Source organism: Manis javanica, chromosome 10 (genome assembly GCF_040802235.1).
Source record: "Manis javanica isolate MJ-LG chromosome 10, MJ_LKY, whole genome shotgun sequence".
Classification (NCBI taxonomy): domain Eukaryota; kingdom Metazoa; phylum Chordata; class Mammalia; order Pholidota; family Manidae; genus Manis; species Manis javanica.
Window position 1 is genome coordinate 106082654 of NC_133165.1, and position 23289 is coordinate 106105942.

Sequence of the window (23289 nt, forward strand, 5' to 3'; positions counted from 1 at the left end):
TCATTTTTATCCCATTGGCAAAGAGCACTTCCAAGGAGGCTCCTTCGTGGGAAAAGAAGCTGTGCTCTCTCTCCCCTCTTTGCTCCATCATTTCCCTTGCCCCTCCTTCTTTCCCCTGTCCTGCTTCTTTACGTTCCGTTCCTCCATTAAATTGGAGCTGCTTTTTCAGGACTTAATTTTGAATTTGAAAGGGACTTGGGAGTTGCTACTACTTCATACTCTATACAGAACTCCCTTTTGTAGGGTTTCCAATGCTAATTTCCAAAATTAATTGTTATCATTTACTGAGCTCCTACACAGTGCCAAACACTCTGCTGGGAGACATACATACTAATTCAGATATTAAAGTCATGTAAGTACTGTCATTTCCTTTAAGTAAATGAAATGAAAATCTCAGAGGGGTTCAGTTACTTATCCGAGATCAAACAGTAAAAATTCATATTCACGTACTGAAGTGCTTACAATTCTGAAGTAGAACTTTAAGAGGATCCAGCTCAATTACCTCATTTTATAAACAAAGAGACAAGTGCCTAGCCAAGAGAAGTGAGTTGTGTGTAACACTGGTTCATTTAGTAATAATAACCTTTTGAGATATAAACCCTTATTAACACAGCTCCATTTTATAGATGTGGAAACTGAAGCACAGGGAGATGAAATGACTTGCCCAAGGACTTATGTCTGGTTCTGGGGTGAAACTGAGTTTCAAACCCAGGCAGTTTGGGTCCTGGGCCCAGTTTTAACTGCCCTTTGTTGCCTTCCCAAGACACAGACCAGATGAGAAGCCGACAAGGACAGAGGACATGGGGACCTGAGCTGTGACAGCCAGAAGCCTGCCCTTTCCTCTCCAGCTTCATCGTCAGCAGGAGCCACGGGTGGAAATCCAATTCCTCGTGAGTGGAGGAAGGACAGAATGGAGCGACCTCGGGATTTCCTTGTGCTTATTATAGCTGCTTCCTTCTCAGCGCCCGGCTCAAGAGCCACTGGGGGATGCTAATCTGCACCAGCTTCACAGAAGGCCCTGCTGCTGACCTTTCACAGGACTTAGGGGAAGACTGACAACACAGCTGTCAGTGTGGAAGCATCTGAATTGCTGACACCCCCCAGAAGGCAGACAGTCTTTTTTTAGGGCACCCGCAGCTCAGATTTATAGCACATGATCTCCAGTGTCCAGGGCTACATGATGACACACGGTGCGCTGGGCAGAGGCGGGGAGTAAGTGAGCGGGGACGAGGCACAAAGCACAATGACCAGCACAGTGACGGGGACGTCGGCGACCATCACCGCGCCTCTCCGAGGAGCCAGGGACTGCTCAGATGGCCCTACATGGTCCCCAAGCCCCACAATGCCCCTGCCCAGGAGGGGCTACCACCCCCATTGCACAGAGAAGAAACAGGCCCAGAGATGGTAAGTGATTTACTCTTGGTCACTCGATTGTGCATAATGATTACAGTTATATCAGGCATTGTTCTAAGCACACACTAACTCATGCCATCCTGCATCTAGTCTTATGAGGTAGGTGTGCTATTATTACCCACACTTTACAGGTGTAGAACCTGAGGCCCAAAGGTACGCTGCTGACACACGGCAGAGCTGTGGCTGAAACCCAGACAAGCCGGCTCCAGTGGGCTTGGCCCTAACCATTCGGTGGCACTGCCCCTCCACAGCATTAGGCTTCAAACCCAGGCCTGTCTGTGGCCAAGGCCCATGGATTTTCCATCCCATCGTGGTGCCATGGGCCTCCATGAGCCTGGCATCTTGGCTCAGCTACAGAGAGCTGCCTAGAGGTCCCCATCCATGAAGCCCTGCACCCCACACACAACAGCTTTACACCTCCATCCCTCTGGCATGACCTCCCCTTTCCTTTCCTACACTCTTCAGCTGGTTACTTCTGACTCACTGCAGCCCCTTCTCCTCCAGGGAGGCTCCCCTGACTACTCCCACCAACCAACTGGGACTAAGAGAGCTGCTCTGTGTCCCTGCAAAGCCCTGCATTTGGTGTCTGGCTTTAGACTCTGAGCTGGAGAAGATGGCGGGCAGCGCTGGGCACCCAGAGTCAAGGAGAGATGCCAGCACTGCCCAGGTCCAGGAACCAGACATGGTGTTCCTTCTGCTGATCAGAAAACATGTGAGACTAAGGAAACCTTTGGGAGGCTCACTCAGGCCTGCCATGTACCTGAGGAAGGGCTGAAATGAGGGGAAACACCAGCCACCTGGGACATTTGAATAAAGCCATAGACAGATGAGAGAGACACACAGAGACAGGGAGACATAGAGAGACAAAGAGATACAGAGAGACACCAAGAAGGATAAGAGAGAGATAAAGAGACCGAGATGGGCACAGAGAGGGAGAGGCAGGACGGGCAGGCACGGAGCACTGCTGGGGCTGGCGCTGAGTGCCGCACTCAGTCCTGTCACCCAGGGCCTCCTGCCTTCCGCAGGGCAGATGGCCAGCCTGGCAGTGCTTCTGGCCAGCAGGTGCAGCCTTAATGAGTAATTTAGCAAGTCCACTTCGGACAGTAGTGAGGGCGTGCTATTAGGCATCTTGTACTTATCATGCCCAAAACAGAGCTCCTGGTTTCCTGCCTCTCCCCAACCCCAAACTGCCCTCTTTCCATTTTCCCCATCTCAGAAAATATCCCACTCAGCTGTTTAAGCTAGAAATGTGGGAAGTCCCACAGCCCCTCCCTCTCCAGCCTCCCCACCCGGCCACATGATCACTCTGTCCAACACGGCCTCTGAATTCATCTTCTGCTTTCACCTCCGCAGTCACCACTAGCCACCGTCCTCTCCCACCTGGGCCAACGAGGGGGCTCTCCTCCAGCCTCCCTGCCTCCCCAGCCAGGACTCTCCACCCTTCAATGGCCCCACCGGATTCTGGGTAACACTCACGCTCCATCCACGGCCTGCAAGACCAACACACCTGAACTGCCTTCCCCCTCACTCATTTCCTGCATCCAAACGGGCCTTCGTTCCATTGCTCAAACAAGCCCCCTCACTCCCCAGCACCCCTGACCCCCCACCTGCCCCTCCCTCAGTCCAGCATGTTCTTCCCTCACTCTTCTCCTTGTTCAGGTCCCACCTGCAGTGCCACATCCTCAGACCTCTTCCCTGGCCACTCCTTCGAACGTTGACCCCAGGCCCCCAACCCCACTCATCCATGGGGACACGTTTCCAGACCTCCAGTGCATAGTACTGGGCCCTATAGATACTATGCTTTTTCCTATACCTATGATGAAGTTTAATTTATAAATCAGGCACAGTAAGAGCTTAATAACCATGACTAACAATAAAATTTAAAAAGTATAATAAACTATAATAAAAGTTATGTGAATGTGGTCTCTCTAAAAATATTGTACTGACTTCACCTTCTTCTTGTGATGATGAGAGATGACAAAATGCCAGCGTGATGAGATGAAGTGAGGTGAGTGACGTAGGCGCTGTGACATAGCGTTAGGCTACTACCATCGTCTGCTTCCAGACCGCGGTAGACCACAGGCAACTGAAACCACAGATAAGGTGGACTTCTGTGCATCTTCTTCCATTATCTGTCAGCATTTTTACAGCAGGAATGGTTTTACTTCCTGTTAGATTCCCCCAGGACCTTGTCTGCTCAGCCTGCTATTCCCAGCATCTCACACAGGACCTGGACACAGGACTGGCATGTTCGGTGCTCAGTTACATTTTGAAGAACTCTGGGATTCCAGGGAGTGTGAGCTGCGCTGTGGCAGAAACAGTTACCCTGTGGGGCTGGACCTGTGGGGGAACCTCTGTGAATCACACGGAGCTGTGCACTGTGGCACCCCTGCTCCCACAATTTTGTTGCTTGATAGGGACACCGGGCACAAACCAGGAAGAGACTAGTCACTCAGCGAAACAGAGGCCAGGCCATGTCCAGTACTCAGGTCTCCTGAGTTTTCCACCCAGTGGTTTTTTTCTAGCTCCAAAACTATTGCAATTAAAATACAAGATTCTAAGGCTATCACTGCATAATTGCTAGTTACTCACTTCACCCTCTCCAGACAGGGAACACTTTTCTCCTAAAAGAATAATAAGAGCCACCAATAATATGGCCAACTGCTTACTCAAGCACTGAGCTAATTACACACATCATCTCATTAATCCTCAAACAACCTGTGAAGCAAATACTACTATTAATCCCATTTTACAGATGAGGAAACTGAGGCTGGGGGAGGGTACAGCAACTTGCAGATTATGCACCCAGGAAGTGGCAAAATTAAATCTTCCCTCTGCATCAGTCTAGTCTATCTCCAGATGCAGCCCTTCAACCACTGTGAGACCCTGGCTTGCTGGCCCACCCTCCTCCTCTCAATTCTCTGGGCTAAATCAATGGGGCACTTCTTATAAACCTGCTGCCTGCTGGGCAGCGCTGTGGGGGCTGCAGTGCCCTTCCCCTTGGAGAGCCGGAGTCCAGGCACTGGCTCAGAAGGTCCTGGCAAGAGCAGGTTCAGTGGCCAGTATGACCACAGTTCCCTCTTACAGACTAGGAGAGCTGGCAGCCTCAGTGCTCCTGTAAAGAGCAGGGGTCGGCAAGGCTAGCGTGCATATTCTCAATAAAGGAGGTGGGCTGCTAACACCACTGGCTCGCTGTGCGACCCTGGCAATAATGACGATACTCACAACAACAATCATAGCACCTAGTATTTATATAACGCTTCCTATGTGCTAGGTACTGGTTTAAGCCCTGTTCATACATTCACCAAATTGGTCCTAACAGTAATCCTTTGTTTTTATCAACTTTACATAAGAAGGAACCCAAGGACCAGAAAAGCAGAGTAACTGGCCCAGTTGTCACAGGGATTCAGTATGAGGTCAGGATTAGACCCAGATTGTTTAACTCCTCACTCCACACTATCAACACCCCACTGTGTCATTCTGCCACCCCTCCACCCATGGGCTTCTTCCCTCATTTGTAAAATGAGGGGTTCAGCCCTGAGGAACTCAGACACATTATCTTCAATTCTCACTTTTAGGGGCAAGGTTTCCCTCTCTGCCTTCCTTTACCCTGATTTCTAATACTTGTCAGACTACAGCAATAATGAGACTGAATTCTTGGTATGTGCCAGGCACTCTCTCCCGTATACCTCGCAATGCTATGAAGAAGGTTCGAGTATCCTGAGTTAGAGTTGAAGCATCCCCAGCTCAGAAAGGTTCAGGAACTTGCCCAAGATAACTTGCCCAGATAACATGACGAAACTCCAGCCCCGCTGATCTGGTTGCAGAGCCCAGGCCTTCGCCTCGGGTTTGCCCGTTCGTTTCTCCCCCAGTCCCACAGCGGTATCTCTATCTGCAGCGTTCGCAGGGAGCTGAGAGAAATGCTCGAGGGATCCACACAGGAATGAGTAGATGAAAAGAAGGAAAGAAGGGGTCAGAAAATAAAAGATCTAAGAAGAAAACTGTGATAGATGGAAGAAGAAATGAAGAAAATGAATGGGGTGAATGAAAAAAAAAATAATGTAACTGAATAAAGAAAAGAAAAAACAAGACACAGAAGACCCAGAAAGTGGAAAAAGGAACCAGGAACAGATTAAAGGAATCCTGAGCACTTGTGTGTCCTTGCTTGCTCCCCTTCTGGGCAGCGGCTTGCTGCCTCCCAGAAGCCACCTCACGCACCTGGGGGAGAGGCTGGCCTTAGCCAAGCAGCAGTCATGCCGCCTTCGGCCAGGCACTGTGACACCCAGCAGTTAATGACAAGCGGCAGGCAGAAGGAAGCGCCCACGGGCAACAGAACTTTCCAATCCTGGCATCAGGTTCCCACCAGAAGAGCTTCAGCCAGCCACTGCTGACTCTCACCCCATGCAGCTCTCTCCACGGTCACCGCAGTCACTTGCAGGCAAGGAAGGGCTTTTTAAAAGCCAGGATGGGGACGGCTGCTAAGGCCAGCCTCCTCCCGCCCCTGCAGAAAACAGCTTTTCTGCTGTGCTCACCGGCCAAACTGCTGACAAAGAGCTGGACTTGCGTTCATGCCCATCAATTCTCACCTACACTTATGCTTTTAAATCACAAAAAGCTTTTCTCACATCCTTTCTCGGAGGGTCTGGACCTGCCTAGGGTCAGAGTCTGTCTCAGGATATAAGAGAACTTCAAGGTGGTGTGGCATCGGGTCCCACGGCTCTCTGTCCCCAGAGTCTTCCTTATTGACGAGGCTGCAGAAGTGGAGGGAGGAACCGAGTGATCCTGTAGCTCCGCAACCTGACCCCAGGCAGACAATCATTCCATTGTACAGAAGAGACAAATCAGGAATCCTGACTAGGAATCAGGGTAGAGCTGAGCATCCTCCCCACCCTGGACTGTACCAGATTAGCCAAGGACCCCTGAGCTGGTGGAGGGAGCCCAGGGCTGTTCCAGGATTTCTGCTCTCTGTTCTGTGTTCTGCAGAACCTGCAGCAGCAGAGCAGAGACACCTGGTCAGGAAGTCCTGCGTCAAAGCCCCCAGGTGCACTGCCCTGGGCCCTCCCTGCTGTAGGCCTTGGTGATGCCAGGCTAAAATGATACCCTCCACATTATGAATATATATCAGAGTGGCATCTCTGGTGTTCCAGGGTCAACGCTAAGCAGTGTCTCTTTCCAGTCTCATGGCAATCTTGGGAGATGGGTGTCACCCACCCCATTTTATGAATAAAGAAATCCATGTTCAAGGAGCTGAGATAACATGCCGAAGGTCCCCCAGGCAGTATGGCATGGAGCCAGGATTCCAGTTCAGGTCTGCCTTACCCCAGAGGTCACGCTCAAAGCTGCTGCACCACGATGCCTCCAGGTAGATGTGTTAGCTCCCGCATTTGTGTATTTATGGTAACACTCCCTCGCCTCCTTTCACTCCTTATTCAAATGTCACCTTTTAAAACATGTACGCCTCCTACTGCAGCCCCTTCCCTCTTCCCTGCTTTGCTTTTCTCTGTCATACCCATTACCATCTGACATGCTACACACTTTCCTCTGAAGAGTATTCTTTCCGTGCACCCTCCGATGTAAATGTGAACCCCACGAGGACAGGGACCTGCGGTCATTTTTTCACTGTCCTATCTCTAGCACCAACCAGAAAGGGCTGGCACAGAGCAAGCGTTCAAAAGATATTTGTGAATCAAAGAAACTGAGTGAATCCATCTCTTCTTGTTTGCTAATGATTTCTTAGATGCCCCTACATTGTACACTTTTTGAGGACAGGGATCATATTAAATTCTCCTCCCTATAGCTCCATAACCGAGAAAGCAGGTGATTCCGGGTGTGGGGTAAACTAAAGGGATGCTCTGACCCTCCCTGTAAGGCTCTCAACCTCCAACTCAGGCATGCACTGTCTCTTGCATAGACTACTGCAAAACCGTTCTTGGTCTCCCCGCATCCGATTAGCTTAGGTCCCCTCCAAATCCATTTCTATACAAAGACCGTTAGAGATGTTTATTAAAAACAAAAATCTGACCACATCACTACCGTTTAACACACAGCAGTTACACCTTAATGTACATCCAAGTTCTTCCATGAGGCACTGAGACCCTTTCTGACCTGTGCCAACGTCGTCTCCAGCTTCATCCAGCACCATCAGGTTCACTAACACTTATCTGCTTATCTGCCATGCAGTCTTACACCTTCGTACATACTGCTCTCATTTCCTGGACACAAAAGGAGCTTTCTCCCTGTTCCCCACCAGGGGAGAACACAGCAAGAAGGGGGCCACCTGCAAACCAGGTGGAGGGCGCTTGCCAGGCCCCAACCACACGGGCACCTGCCTCACGGACTTGCCAGCCTCCAGAACCATGAGAAAAAAATGTCTGCCATGTAAGCTTCCGGTCTGTGGTAATTTGTAACAGCAGCCAGAACTTTCTGAGACACGAACATAATTGAGTTCCTTGACATAGGGGGGAAAAGACTCCATGCCATCAGTCTACAGTACCTCTTTCTGAACTTCCCAAAAGGCAGAAAAGCCCTTTGCCAGACCCTGCTGATACTTCCCTTAGGAAGCAGTGCACATATATTTGGTCGTTTGCATTCCCTGACTTCAGCCAAATAGACATGATGAAGCAAAAATAATTTTGCTAGAAGAAGGTACACTAGCTGCTCGAAGCAGGGGAAGTTAAGTAGAAAGTCAGATTTAGAAGAACTCTATTAACATAACAATCTAGGGCCATTTAAAGCCCAACAGTCCCACACAAAACAACAATGATCATAATCTTATACCCCTTTATGTTGCTCTTTCAAACCTTAAATAGTTGTTAACTAGACAAGAAAGAATGAAAATTGTAAGTTTCTTTCTAATGAATAATAAGCTTCATTATTGAAATAGTCCCTCCATGAAAGGACCCTAAGAGTGACATGCAGCAGTGACTGGTCCACGTGCATTACTGCTGCTGGTACTTCTCCACCCTCCCACACTCTGAAGATGCCCCCAGAGGACTTACATGGCATAATAGTTAGAAGTATGGGCCCTGAATCAAAGCCACCTGGGTTAATATCCCAGCTTTTCTCCTTCCTAGCAATGTGACCTTGGGCTCATTATTCATCTCTCTGTGCTTCAGTTTGCTCATCAAAAAACAGGGATAAAAATCCTATCCCATCTGTAGGCTTGTGAGAATTGAATGTGTTAAACCATGCAAAGTGCTTTGAAGTATGCCTGGCATGCAGTGAGTGTGCAATAAATTAGCAGTTACGCCACAAGAAGATGTGGGTCTGGCACGCTTGAAATGTAGGCAGGATGACGTGGGTGAAGGACATGCAGAGTCTGTGAGCTTCGAGGAGGCCTGACGTGGAACTAGATACAGGCCATCCTTCTGCAAAGCTCTGCACGCACCACCCCCAGCCAGCTCGCTCACCAGAGCAGCAGCTTTCCTCCAAGGTGCTTCATCACATGAGACTTTAAGCACAGAAGTCACTCTGCACCCAGCTCTTGGACTGCCTTGTACATTCCACCAGGGTGGGCCTCTCGTTGGGAACCTGGGAGCTGCTGAGCTGCTGAAATCACTTTAGACACACCGAGCACAGGAAGTCACGTGACGCCCATGCATCAATAAACAGACAACGTACGCATGGCTCGGTCATCATCATCATGACCCGACCTGTGCTTACCCTAGCTCCAGCCATTCTCTGCCATACTTCCAAGCCTTTGCTTTGTCTTTCCCTTTGCTTGGCTGCCCTGTCCCCAGCTTCCTCCAAATCAAAGTTCCTACTAAACACTGAAAGCCCACCTCAAATATCAACTCTGCTGTGAAGTCCTCCCAGCTCCTCCAAGGGTTTCTCATAACACAGTCAACCGTCAACCAATCACCTACACGGAATAATTTGTGATGCTTGCTGGCCATAGTCCCCCTACTTCTGGGGCAGGGGCCTAGTCAGTTGCCTTTCTACTAACCTCCCCACCTGACTTTTACACGCACTGAAGTTTGAGAGCAGCTGTCCAGCTTTGCAAACCTTACACTTGTTAATTTCTGCATCACCTGTCCTCCCCCAGACCTTTCCACATGCCCTCTGAGAGCACACCTGGTTGAATTGCTTACTGTAAATCTCTCTCATAGACTGGCAGGTACTTAAGAGCAGAGACCATGCCTGAATTACATTAAAATTTGCAGCCCATCCAGCAGTGCTGTCATCCTTGACTCCTCTTTTCCCTCATATACCACATCCCATTCATCAGCAAGTTCAGATGGCTCTACTTTCAAAAGTTCTTTTGATTTTGATGACCTCTTCCCTCTTCTACCCCAGGGACTTTAGTCCAAACAAACTCCCACCCTCTCTTCCCATGAACTACTGCAACAGTCCACTCACTGATCCTTCTGCTTCCATCCCTCCTTGCCACAGCTTCCTTCCCACACAGCAGTCAAATGATTCTTTTCTTAAAACAAGTTAAAAATGTATAAATCATATATTCAAGAAAGCACTGATACCCACAAGATAGAAAGAATACTCAAAACTCAACAGTAAGAAACACAAAAGTAATATAAGAAGTAAGTGATAACAGACCTGAACAGACACTTCACCAAAGAGGATAGAAGGATGGAAAATACACATGTGAAAAGATATTCAATATTGTTTGCCATTAGGGAAAAACAAATTAAAACCATAGTGAGAAACCGCTACGCTATTAGGATGGCTAAAATTAAAAAATGCTGAACCCGCCAAGTGCTGATAGGAATACAGAGCAACAGGAGCTTTCACACATTACTGGTGCGGATGCAAAATGTTATATCCACCCTGGAAAAGTCTAGCAGCTTCTTATAAAGTTAAGTGTAAATTTACCATCTGTCCTAGCAATCCAACACCTGGGTATTTATCCTAGAGAAGTAGAAACTAATGTTCACATGACAACTGAAACACCAGAATATAAGATCCAGGATGATAGAGACCGTGTCTGTCCTGTTCACTGATAAATCCCCAGCACCTAGGATGCCACCTACCACAGCATAAGAACTCCACAAATATGTGTTAAATGGATGAATCAATAAACCCAAGAGGTGAACGTTCAGTGATGAAGTTCCCAGGGCTTTGAACATGGAGCCCCACTTTGGCTTCTCTGCAGTGTCCCTCAGATCATCTGCCCACGTGGCCCCTGAATAAAGCAGCCCCAGCCTGAATATTTAATTCAGCTTCTGGGGCCTGAAAAATGGATTAAGCTCAGAATCTCTCTTCTGAGTGCAGCTTTCTGGCGCCTGCCTGGGTAACTGGCACGAGGAAAAGCCAGGAAGGCAAAGTAAGACTGCAAGCAAATACATTCTTAGAGAAGCGTCCCGGGAGCATTGCTGAGGGTCTGTGGAACTATCAGAAATGCTACTATGAGCTGGGGGGGTCAAAGAATTCTGAGGTGAGCCTGCAGCAGAAAACGCCACCTTTGCGGCACCGCTCCACGAGAACAAATACATTAGCACTTGCAGAACACCTTGCTCTGAATAGGTTCCAGGCACTCCCTAAAGGTTCTTGTTTAATCCTGCATCCACCCTTCACAGGAGGGTCTACTGATCCCACTTTCCTAAGCGAAAAAAATCAAACAGAGAGGTTAGTTAACATATGCAGTGTCACAGGATGACAGGTAGTGGCTGGTGTTTTGAACTCAGGTCTGTGTAGTTTCCAACCTAGTTATCTTTCCACTTTGGACTTTAGAAGCAGTACTCAGGGGCATGGGGGTGAGCACGGAGCACAGGAGCCAAACACGACATGTCAACCTGGACACAGGTGACCAGCTTCTCTAAAACTCTTCAAAGACCAGCATGAACGAGTTTGCTAAAGCAAGACGCTGATTTCCTTCTGCTGAAAATATCTGGAGCATCTACTCTGTAACAGTTCCTGGGCTCAGGCTTCCCACATATATTATCTCATTTAATTCTCATTATCATTTAAAAAACCTGTTAACACATGGGAAGGTATCAGTGGCTGTTTATCCAAACAGAATGGCATAAACCCTGCAAGCAAGCATGAACACCTGAGCATTCTCTACCTCCCACGCCAAGCCAGCAAAATTCTACAGTTACTTAAAGACAGAACAGTAAGATGACTCAGACAACTGCTTATAGACTTTATTTCGCTACTTCTTTTAGGCCAGGTCAGTATTTTACACATTGGTTAGAAGAAGGATTACTGTTGAAGGTTGCATATACAAACACCACGTGTAATGGAATTTTTTTGGCAATTAAAATATTTTCAAGGGTATTCTTAGCTATGAATGATTTCCACCCCATACTATGGCTTTGGCCCTAAATGAATGAGTAAGATGCTACTCTGCTGTGGCCAGGCCTCCTCTCATTTACTCCTGCTTGACACATACTCAAGGAACCTTAGACCTACAAGGGAAGCTAGATGCTACCAAGTGCTACTTTGCAGGGCAGCAATCCCTAAAGATTACCACCCACTTCTGATGACAGGGGCGAGGAAGGCGGCCTTTACCCACTGGACGGCTCCCACTACCCACTGGACAGCTCCCACTGTCGGTACTCTTTATTTATCTGCTATCTGCTGCCCTCCAACTTCCACCCCTTGCTGCTAGCTTTGCTCAAGCTCTGCAGAATAATTATAACCCCTCTCTCTGTGATAATCATCACGATGTTTACAGCCTGGTATTAGGATGGTACTTTCGTAACGTTACCATGATCAAGAAAGCAGTTGAGAATCCACACTGCCCTTTTTAATCATTACTTGGTGGTTTTTATTTCTGGGTGTACATCTCTGCACATCCAAGATTTTAACACCCACCTCCCCAAGAGGCAGCTCCACCAATTAATTAAGCTCTACATTTTGGGAAACACGCAGCAAGGGTGGGAAGACAAAGAACAGAGAGCACATGTCGTGCGGCAAGTGTCGTCACAGTGGTATAAACGAGGCAGCAGCCACACACAGAGAGAAAGGGCCAGGGTGGCAGCCATCCCCTGGGAAAGGCCACGGACCTGGGAGCCAGATCCTCATGGAACACAGCTTGCATCCCAGCTCCTCAAGGAAACCGACCAGGTCTCAGACTCGGCTTGCACAGCAGCCTCCGTTTGTGTCTCGGACACAATGCCAAGCACAGAGTAAGTGTTCAGTGAGTCTTACTCTAACCCTTTGGCACGTGAAAGGGGCATAGAGGTGAGAATAACTAAATCCAAATGATCCCAAAGCTCTCAAATGAAGGTTTTACAAAAATCTCATTAATAATAATACAATTTCACACGACAAATGAAGGAGTGCTGCTTTCCACCCTTTGCCGGTCCATCCACCCACTGACAGGGATCAAGTCACCTAACTTCTCTGGTCCTCCATTTTCTCAGCTATAAATTGAGGAGCCTGGTCCTAAAGATTGTTAAGGTCCCTTTCAGGCTCAGGATGCCCTAATCTTCTGCTGTGCCATTTATTAAACTGGATAATCCATGTTAATAAAGCTGAACTGGTCAGTCAATCTCAAAATCAGGGCTGATTTCTGGCAAAAAGAAGAGCACACAAGAAAGCAAAGGTAGGTAAGGATTCCAGTTGCAGCACCTCCATCATCCTGGCACTCACTGCCGCCCCAGGACAAGCACCTACCTGCACAGGTTTAAATACCTGTCTCACCATTTACTGCGTGATGATCTTAGGTCAGTCACTGAATCTCCTTGAATTCAGCCTTGATTTCCACATCTGTGGAGCGAAGTTAATTCCACCTAGCCCCAGGGTTACCGGGCGATGAGATGAGTTAAACGTGTGTAAAGTCCCCTCCCCCAGAGGACACATGCTGCACAGCCCTTTATTCACTTTTTGCCATCCAACCGAATTAGGAGACAACCTCAGACTCCAAAAGTTTCTCACAATCCAAAGCACAGACAGCCAGAGCTAGAAAAGCTCTAAAAGTCAGCTGGTCCAACTCCCTCCTACCTTTGTGACAGACAAATGAGGGACCGAGGCTCAGAGCAGCACAGGGACTTACCCAAGGACCTACGTGCTCTTCAGCAGCAAAGTCTGAGCCAGAACACAGGGCAGCAGATGTCACGGGTCACACAAGACACAGAGAGAGAGAACCTCTGCAGGCTCCAGGCTCCCTAACGACACTGGGAACTCCCCACATACAACCAAAAGAGAAAAGTAACAGAACTTTTTATTCATGTATTTTTTGGAGGGCTGCAAGAGAGAAGTAACATCGTAGCTTGAAATGCAAGGCCTTTTTAAGTTACCTATGAGATAAGGGTCAGAGTTTCTTGACAGCACCTTTCCTGGTTACTCTGTTCCCTCTCCCTCCATTTCTACTTTTTTGGATTTACACTCTGAGGCTGACATGCCTGCATTTGGACCTTCTTTGGGCAAGGTGAGAAGCTTCAGGCTACCCATTAAACACAAACAAAACCATGACAACTGAGCTAACCAAAAACACAAAAAGAATCCCCCCCAGCTTCCACAAGGGCTCCAGCCTGGGACCTGCGACAACTAGGATAGTGTCAAATTCACTAAGGCACACAGAAAAGGCAAGGGTCAGGGGCCCAAAGGTCCCCCTGGTGGACAGGAGCAAAATCCCTGAGATCACTCAGGTGTTTCTGGAGAAACCTCAGCTGAATGGAAGCACTGAAGAGAGAGCCCAGACAACATAAAGACAGGCAAGGGGTATAGCTAGTCCCAGGCAGACAGCCCTAGCGTGATGCTCCTCTGCTGCCCAAGATTCCTAGGGCAAAGCATTTATCTTCAGGGAAGGTCTGACAGAAAACTACACCAAAAGCATGCTTGCTTATAGCTCTGGGTCAGCATTTTCCAGCCAGCATCTCCCAGAACTCAGAAGGCCCTAATCCAAGCCTCACACTGTACATCTGAGCAAACAGTCAGAGAGAGAGAGAGAGAGAGAGATTGTCCTGCCAGAAGCTCACACCTCATGCCAGAGCCATACAATGTAGGCTGTGCCTGACCTTTAGTCTAGACCTGCTCCCTCCCCCTGCTCTGAGGATTCTCTCTGCCAGGCCCACTCTCTTTCCCAAACCCTGGGCTCACCTCCTGGTTCTGAGGATCCTGCCAGGTTGAACAATGCTCAGAAGCAGGTGGCAGTTTAGCAATTCATCCAGTGGGACCTCAGCAGGCCAGAGCAGCTGGGGCTGTACCCAACCCCAGTGGCAAGGACAGACTGCAGCGTGGAACTTTGAAAGGGCTCTCTCCTTCCTGAAAGACACCCCTCCTCCCCTTGCACATCCTTCTCCTCCTCCGTAGTACTACAGAGACATGTGCTCTGCTTGGGAGGAGGTAAGGAGGAAAAGTGCAGCTGTTTATTGGAAGGAGAAGGGCAACAATATGCCGAGCCGGCTACACATTCACACCTAGCAAAGAGGAATGGGGAAAAAATAGCTGTATCTGCTGCCACAGAATTATTAACCCTTGGGCTTCAGCTTCGCTCCTCACACAGCTGAAGCAGAGAAACAATATACTTAACCAATGGAGTGCCTGCCAAAGGCATTACATCATCAGTCAGCACTGTCATTGGCTAATAATTCCTAGAAGGCAACACTCTGCTTTCAGGTGCTTAACCCTATGTGTTCATCATAGCAATGACTCAGTATTCGGTTAAGCCGATGGTTCCTGGACCTTGCTATTATCAGGATCATCTGGGGTGCTTTCTAAATACACAAACTGCTGTGCTCCACCCCAAGCCATCCAAATCAGAGCCTTCAGAGGGAGCATGGAACTACTGATGTCCTGAGAAACTCTTCCTCTCTAAAACATGAACGAGACAACATTTCTCAGAGCAGTTACTATGTGCCCAATACTTCACTGCATCATCTCATTTATTTCCTACACTAAGCAGTGGGCATTATTGGCTCCATTTTACAGGTATAAAAAGTAAGGTTTAGAGAGATTAATTGGTTTGCTCAAGAGATGTAGCCTGGCTTTGAAAGCCAGGCTGTCTGGATCCTACCTGGGTACCCCTCTGAAGCTCCCACTTGAAATCAAACCAAGCTTTTTGTCTACTTATTGCCTCCAGGCTCATAGAAAACACAGACCCTCTTGATGAGCTGGAAAATGCCAGTAACTTCAGAAGAACTAGGGAATGAAGAGAATGGTGAATTCCCACAGCAGGTGTTCAGGGATCATGAACCCTCCAGAGAATCATTCTCTTTCTCAGGCTCCTCCCCTCTGTCTCTTCTGCAAATCCCAGCTTAGCTGTCACTTTCTCTAGGAAGCCACCTTCCACCCCCAAACTTGGGGTAGGAGCTTCAGGCTCCTAGGGTCCCCTGTATCAGTGGGCTGCAGCTGCTTGTTAACTGGGTAAATGCCACAAGACTACCGCCATCTCTGCATTCTCCATCAACATACACCCAGCACAGTGCCTGCCACATGTGAGTGTTCAATCGGGATTCAAAGAGCACAGGAGGGAGGGAAGGAAAGCCTTTGCTGAAGTCCTCAATGGCATCACACCGAGATGGGAAAGGCAAAGGACTGGAAGCCAGGAGATCCACACGAACAAACTGTCTCACCTCGGACAAGTTCACTTTGGGGGACCCTAGTGTCCTCATATGAAAATGAAGACAAGAGCACCTTCTTTGCAGAAAGGTCTGAGGATCAAATTAAAGAATGATTCAGGCTGTGATGTGCCCCTCTGCACTGTCTCTCCATAGATCCCATCCATTCTGTTGGCTGACATCTAAACGCTGACAGCTCCCATACTGACATCTCCAGCCCAGAATTAGCCCCAAAAGAGCATGTGAATTTCCACCCATAGCCACCATGCTCCTCACCCCATCTCCTCTACTCTGGGACTGGTGCTCCCATCCACCGAATCCTCCCCATGTAACTGAGGTGAACTTGATAAGCAATAAAATTAACTATTTCAAGGCATACAGTTCAGTGGCACTAGTACACTGATACTGTTCTGCAACCACCACCCCTATCTCATTTCAAAACATTTTCGTCACCCCAAAAGGAAACTACTTACCCCTTAATGGTCACACCAACTGACCCTTCTTTCCCCAGGCCCTGCCAAACACCAATCTGCTTTCTGTCAGTATGGATTTACCTTTTCTGGATATTTCAGAATCACACAGTATATGACCTTGTGTCGGGCTTCTTCCCTTAGCATGTTTTGTGCTCACCTGTAGTGTGTATCATTATTTCCCTCCTTTTTATGGCTGAATAATATTCCACTGTAAGCATGTACCACCTTTTGCTTATCCATTCAACTGTTGATGGACATCTGGCATCCACCCAATCTTAAACCATAAGCCGAGGGGTCATCCTTGCTTCTTTCCTTTCCCATATTCTGACAGCTAATGTATCAGTAAAATTACACCCAAAATGTAATTCCAACCCTACTTCTCTCCTACACCAATGCTAACCTGTAGCCAAGACAAAACCATCTGTCTCACCTAATTCCTAATTTGTGACAAGACCCCATTTTCTTCTCTCTATGCCACTTCTAGCTGCATAAACCGATGACTCATTCACTTTGGCAGTATTTACTAGGCACTTTTCTTCATGAAGCTTGACAAAAACAAACCAATATATACAATAACAATAGGTCATTAAAATCCTGCAATGACTTTTCATTGCACTTTGAACAAAATCCCAGCTCAGCATGGCCTTCCAAGTCCCCATCTACTTCTCCAAACTCATCTCAGGCTGCTCCCCAATCACACTGGGGCCCATTCCTCCACTTCACAGTCCTTGAACAAGCTGTTCTCTAAGCCTTTTGATCTTGGCATTGCTGTATCTTTCTTATTCATCAGATCTCAGTGTAAATATCGCTCCTCAGCATGCCATTCCCTGACCACTCAGTTAAGTGGACCCACACTTCATCCATTTCATTCATCCAAGAAATGTGTGCTGAGTACTGTGCTGGGCTCTTGGGATAAATCAGTGAATGATTTCCTGGAGGCTTCAGTCCAGTGGGGTGGCCAATAAGAGGAAGTAAAAAACCAGATAAACAAGTGTCATGAAGGCACAGTAAAAGAGAGGGGGCCTGCTTTACAGAGGGTGGTCCAAATGGCCTTTTTGAGGATGTTATATTGAAATAGAAGGATGAGAAGGAGTCAGTTGGGAAGAGGGCCTGTTACTCTCTATCATATCCTGGCTAGGCCAGGTGATGTTTTATCCTTCAATGTGTGCTTTTGAAGAATCAAAGCGTTTAACACCGGTCTCTGTCTCCCCTAGCACACCACACTGTATTCTCAGCACCTGGGACAGCACCCACCATTTAGAAGGTACTCAATTCACATTGATTGAATTAGTAACTGCATTAAAAATCGATTACTTAATCAATCCACCAATGAAATCACTTCATGGAGCATAACAAGTCATATAGTTTTGGCTGCTGCTGTTATTATTTTTTGGCAAAAGACACCTATTCTGTTAGGGTTTGGAAAAGACTAGGTTGAGTGTACAATGAAAATGAAAGCACCTCACTCTGAGTATTACCTGGACAGCAAGGAGAGAATGCATACACACAATAGGCACTCAACAGCGGGAAGCAGCACTCATTGTGGTCATTATTATTATAGGTTCTTTCCTTGCAAAAGATGATTTATTCAACTCAAACTCCCAAATCCATTTTCAGATGCAATCAAGAAAATCAAATGCAAAGAGATGAATACTTTTCAAGTGCTTGCTCTAGAGCGGAGACAGTGCAAACTCTTCCTGTAAGTTTCCCATAGACTTCCCAAGCCCATCCTGTGAGGTGGCTGCTGTGGCACAGCTCTCATTCTCCCTGTAAAACCAAGGCACTCCGTACTCCCCCATGCCCAGCTGGCAGGAGTGTTGGCTGCCCCACAGCTCACAGCCAAGTCTCTCTTCAGGAACTATTTTGATGAAGGGACACCCAAAGTTGTGCACCCCACCCTGGGGGCAGCCTGCACCCACTGGTCAGTCAACACAGGGCTTCAAAGGCCTGGACCCCATGCCCCGGAAGATCATTGGAGGCCTCTGTTGCACTGAATCACAAACCAACTTCTTCCTCTGCCCAGTCCTGCTCCTCTCCCCTCAGCCCCTTGGAGAGTGACACCACTCCCCGGGAACCTCCCTACACACAATCTCAGAGTCTCTGAGACTTCTCCAGGGAATTTGACCTATGACAGGTAGGTGTGATGTTTTAAATGAAAAAACTGAGGTTCAGAAGGGTTGATAATGTCCCCCTACCACATAGCTAAAGTGACTTTCTGGTCTGACTCCCCATCAAGACCTTGCTGTATCTACTAGAGCCTGTAACAGTTGAGATCATGCCTCTCTGAGATATAAAAGGGAACACAGGTAGAGGGGAAGGCCAGAAGATCAGAAGAGTGGGACAGAGGTACTTTCACAATCCTCCAGGAGCCATCTCTGATGACCAGATTGAGTTCAAAGCCTCCAGAAACAATATAAAGGTGACCTGTAGGTCGCAAAAGCAAGCATCCCAAAGGTGCCATCTCCCCACCTAAATCCATGCCCAGAGGCCAGGGAGCAGAGCCTCTGGGCAGACGGGGCTGCTTTCAGGGGCCTGAGTATTTGGGACCAAGTCCCAAATAATAACTACAAATTAAAGACCTTTCTACTGCTCCACCGCCATCCGTTTTCCAGAGCTGCCAGTGACTTGGTCACCGATCAGAATTTTTCCGCTGCCCTCATCATCCGAGCACAGAATTCTAAATATTCAAAGGCTGCATTTCAAGGTCTGTGAATGTTTTAGCCTCCATCCATCCTGACAGCTCATTTCCTACCTACAATAGGCCCTGGTCCTACCTGATTATCTGACGTAGGATTATCTGATGGGATACTGTACTTTTTCAATTTTTTACTTTGACACAAGAAAGTTCGTCTGGAATTCCAGCTCTCCCATCAGTCTGCCTCCCCCCCACCCCCACCAAACACACACAACACACACGTAAACACACAACATACACCGTTCAGCTTGGCAAACCCTTCCACTCCGCTAGTCCCCACTCATAGTCACCTCCTCTTCACAGCTTCCTGGCTGGCTCACGGTCCTCCTTCCCACCTCTTGTCCCTGGTACTGCAGTGCTCTGAAATCGTTCCTACTATCCGCAGCCCGGGGAGCTCCTCCAAGGCCCTTAGTGCCGCTAAGGCTTAGCACAGCGCCTGGCTAAACGATCCCACTAAATGCTGAATAGAAACACAAGGAGCTCTATCAAGTGCTAGTCTCCTCTGCTAGCTTGGTCAGGGAACCGCTCTCAGATTTCTTCCTGAGCCTCAGGATGCCTGGGAAGAGAGAACGGCCAGACAAACCTGACCCTCAGCCCTGGGGCAACAAGTCACGAAGGGGCGGAAGACCGCGGCAGAGCAGAAGTCCGGCCCCTGCGGTCTCCGGCTCCCCGCAGGCTCTTCCCGGGCCCCGGCGCAGGGTGATCATCTTAGCAGCCACTATCCCGGGCCACTCAGGCTCCTGGGTCCCGCAGACAGCCCTCGCACGCCGACCTGCCCGTCGGGTCGGGCCCCGGGCCGGCAGCAGCGAGCGTGGTTCGGCGGCTCCTCGCTCCCCGCCAGGGCCCTCCCGCCGGCCCGAATCCCGCGGGCACGGAGCCAGAGCGCCAGGGTCCGCCGCCAGGCGCGAGGGCGCAACCAGCAGCTACCGCTGCGGCGTGGAGGGGCTCCTCGGTGCCAGAAAGCCCTAAAAGTCTACTTCGCTGCGGCGCCTGCTTACCGTGCGAGCCACCAGGAGCCCGGAGCCCGCTGGGAGCCTCCGCCGCCGCACCTGCCTGCGGTTCCGCCGCGATCCCGAGCGCAGCCTACGCACCCGACGGCTCCAGAGCGACTCCCCCCGGCGGCCTGGCCGCCCCGCGCCGCGCCGCCCCATTGGCTTGGCAGGCAGGCCCCGCCCCCTGGGGCCCCGCCCCTGCCGCCCCTGCCGCCCGTCCCGCGTCTCCCCCACCCGCGCCTCCTCTCTCAGCGCAGGGAAAGTTGCTTCTAGGCTCAGCCCTCACCAAACCCAGGTGATAATTCTCGATCCCAAGAGCGCCTAGACGGCCCTTGGGGAGTGCAAAGAGTGCAGCGTCCTCGCAAGCCAGCTTTGAGAAAGTCACCTGACCTCCCAGGACCTCAGGAGGCACCTCAGACTAACCAGGCGAGGGGCTGGGCACCGAGCGCCAGGGTGCAGCGGGGCCGAGCCAGTCTGTCGCCCTCGTGGAGTTTGCGTGGGGTCGGGATGGGGGCAGGTTACATGCATGTAAACAAACAAACAAGGTAATGGGCTGTTATGAGCATTCGGGGGGGGAGGGGATTATAAATAAGGGGGCCACGGATGCTATTACTAAGATGCTTTCCGGAGGCCCTTTGGGGAGGTGATACTTGAACTAAGAGATGAAAGATAAAAGTGATCCCTGCGCTGGAGAAAGAGCACTGGGGACAGGGAGGCAGCAAACGTACCCTGGCTCTGAGGCTGGACGCAGCTAAGTCCTCCATGACCTCCTGGGCCAACGTGAGGAACTTTAGTTTTGTTGTAATGACAAAAATAAGCCACTGGAGGGTCTTAAGGGTGAAAGAATATAACAGTTTTTAAAAACCACCCTTGCTATTGTATGGAGAATGGATTTTGGAAGAGAAAAGAATGGAAACAGGGAGACCAGTTAGGCGATGCCTTAGTCTGCTTTCTGCCATGAGAAAATACCATAAACTGGTATTATACAAACGACAGACATTTCTTTTCTCACAGTTCTGGAGGTGAAGATCAAGGTGCCAGTACAGGGTCCGCTGCCAGCGAGAGCCCCTTCCTGGCTTGCAGAGGCTGCCTTCTCCCTGCATCCTCGCATGGCAGGGAGAGAGAAAGAGAGTAAGCTCTCTGGTGTCTCTTCTGACCAGGACACTAATCCCACCAGGAGGTCTCCACCCTCATGACTGCATCTAAATCTAGTTACCTCCCAAAGGCCCCGTCTTCAGGTACCATCCCATTGTGGGTCAGGGCTTCAACATAGGAATAGGGGTGGGCATAACTCAGTGCATAGCAGAAGACTGGGCAGGTGGCCAGGCAAGAGGCAATGGCGACTTAGACCAAGGTAGTGACAGCAGAGATGGGAAAAGAGGACCGACGGAAATATATTTTGAGGGTGTCATGGAAAGGCTTAATGATGGGTTGAGTGTCGGGGATGTGGAAAATGGGTGAATGAATTGAGGAATGACTCCTAGGTGTTTAGGTGGAGCCACCTGTGGGATAATGATACTGTTAACAAAGTGGGGAAGACTAGGTTGGAGGCAGAAGGAATTAAAGGCCCTGCTGTAAACATTTGAGAGACGTGTTAGGAAGGCTGCAATAATAGTGTCAGGCTCCTTCAAATTGTTTCACATATATTAACTATATATATAAATTTCATAATAATCATGGTTATTATGGAAAACTACCCTCAATATCCCCTTATTACAGAAGAAGAAATGAAAGCACTGAAAGGTTAAGCAGCTTACGCAAGGTAAGGGCTGGAAACTCAAATGTTGAGTTCAGATGGGAGTCTGGGCTGGAGATATGCACTGGGGAGGGCCCGGGGCTGAGCTGTATGAGACCGGGCTCATCTCACCTAGAGGGAGTGTGTAGCGTGAGAAGAGAGGAGAGCCAGGGACTGGGTCTTTGGAAGGAAGTTTGCTTCCCACATCTCCACTTACCACTTGACCCCTAGTCAGTGACCTCGGTCAATACAAGGAAGTGACCCAACTTCAGTAACTAAAAAGGAAAGAGACTGTCTTGCCAATGGGTTTCAGCCCCAGACAAGTTCACTATGGATTCAATGTGACCAAAGAAATGACAGTAGAATGTTCTTGGAGTGAAAGGGTTATACCCAACTTTATTTCCATGGTGGCAGGTCAATCACTAGAATCCAGTCCACTTAGAACAAGTCTGCATGCAGTAAGCCTGTCTCTGCCTCTGGGTCTCTCTGCCCCGCAGCCATCTCAGTCTCTGTCCTCAGCGCTGTCACCCCTCCAGCCTCTGCTCTCCTGCAGCCGTGCAGCCATGCCACTGTGTCGCCCAGAGCACTGGGCCGAGTTCTTTATATAGAGTCAATAAAGTATTGCCCACACCTGTGTGGTGAGCTAGCCGACCAGGGTCAGAGCTGAGAATCCTGGCCACAGGAACCTTCGCTTCATCCACAGAGACTAACTCTAATACTGCAGGGGACACAATAATGTAACAAGGAAAGCAGGCAGGGTGTGATGGAATGGGCAGCGGGTGGGGGTGGAGGCGCACACTGAGGTGTGCACATCTGCCTAAGGGGGCAGTTGTAACTCACCAACAACTGATTTTTGCCCTATTGGAAGATGGTCCCTGAGTTGCCAGATGATCTGATTTTCATCAAAGGTCCAGAAATTCAGATTATTTTAAATCTCTAGCTTTTTAAATGTTGGCAATTAATTTTAAAAAATGTTAAAAGATGGTGGGGCCAAGACTTTGTTGGACAAAATCAAGCCCATGTATAAGTGATGTACAAACTCATGTACATGTGCCTGTGACTACTAGTTTCTACCTCTGAGTAGGCCACACTTCAGATCCTTTCTAGAAACTTGCTCAGTTTGGGGTCATACTCTGATGATGACAACTGTGGGACAGAAGAGGACCAAGGAAACCTCGGCAGAGTTTCTGATGGCATTTGGCCAGCCTCTCTCCTACCCACATGGCATATCCTTTCCAAGCCTCTGCTTCCTACCAGTAAAATGGTGAGAGCAGAGCTCCACCAAGACTTCTCCCAACTCTAACATTTGGGGTTATAGTGTAACAACAGCTTTAAAAAATGATTGCGTTTTAAATATGCACAGGAAAGTTGGGGAAAATGGAAAGTGTGTTCTTCTCTGGGTCTATTAAGTTCAAAATGCTTCGCTAGTATCAGTTTTAAAGAAAGAAAAAGGAATCAAGGAGTGAGATGAGAAACCAGGCAAATTACAGCATGGAAAATTATATTTTTATTGCACTAT

The 23289-nt window shown here is 48.8% G+C and overlaps 1 protein-coding gene across 3 annotated transcripts in view; it reads right to left on the bottom strand.

Annotated features, from left to right (window-relative positions):
• Nucleotides 1–20151, bottom strand: part of SYN3 (synapsin III) — a 443027-nt gene extending 422876 nt beyond the window's left edge. For 2 of the 3 annotated variants that reach the window (XM_017652294.3, XM_017652297.3), the window contains exon 1: nt 20042–20151. The gene's annotated coding sequence lies outside the window, so the exon portion shown is untranslated. Of the gene's footprint in view, nt 1–14415; nt 14767–20041 lie in introns of those variants that run through there. The other variant, XM_017652295.3, reaches the window with a different exon arrangement.
• Nucleotides 20152–23289: the final 3138 nt, after the last annotated feature.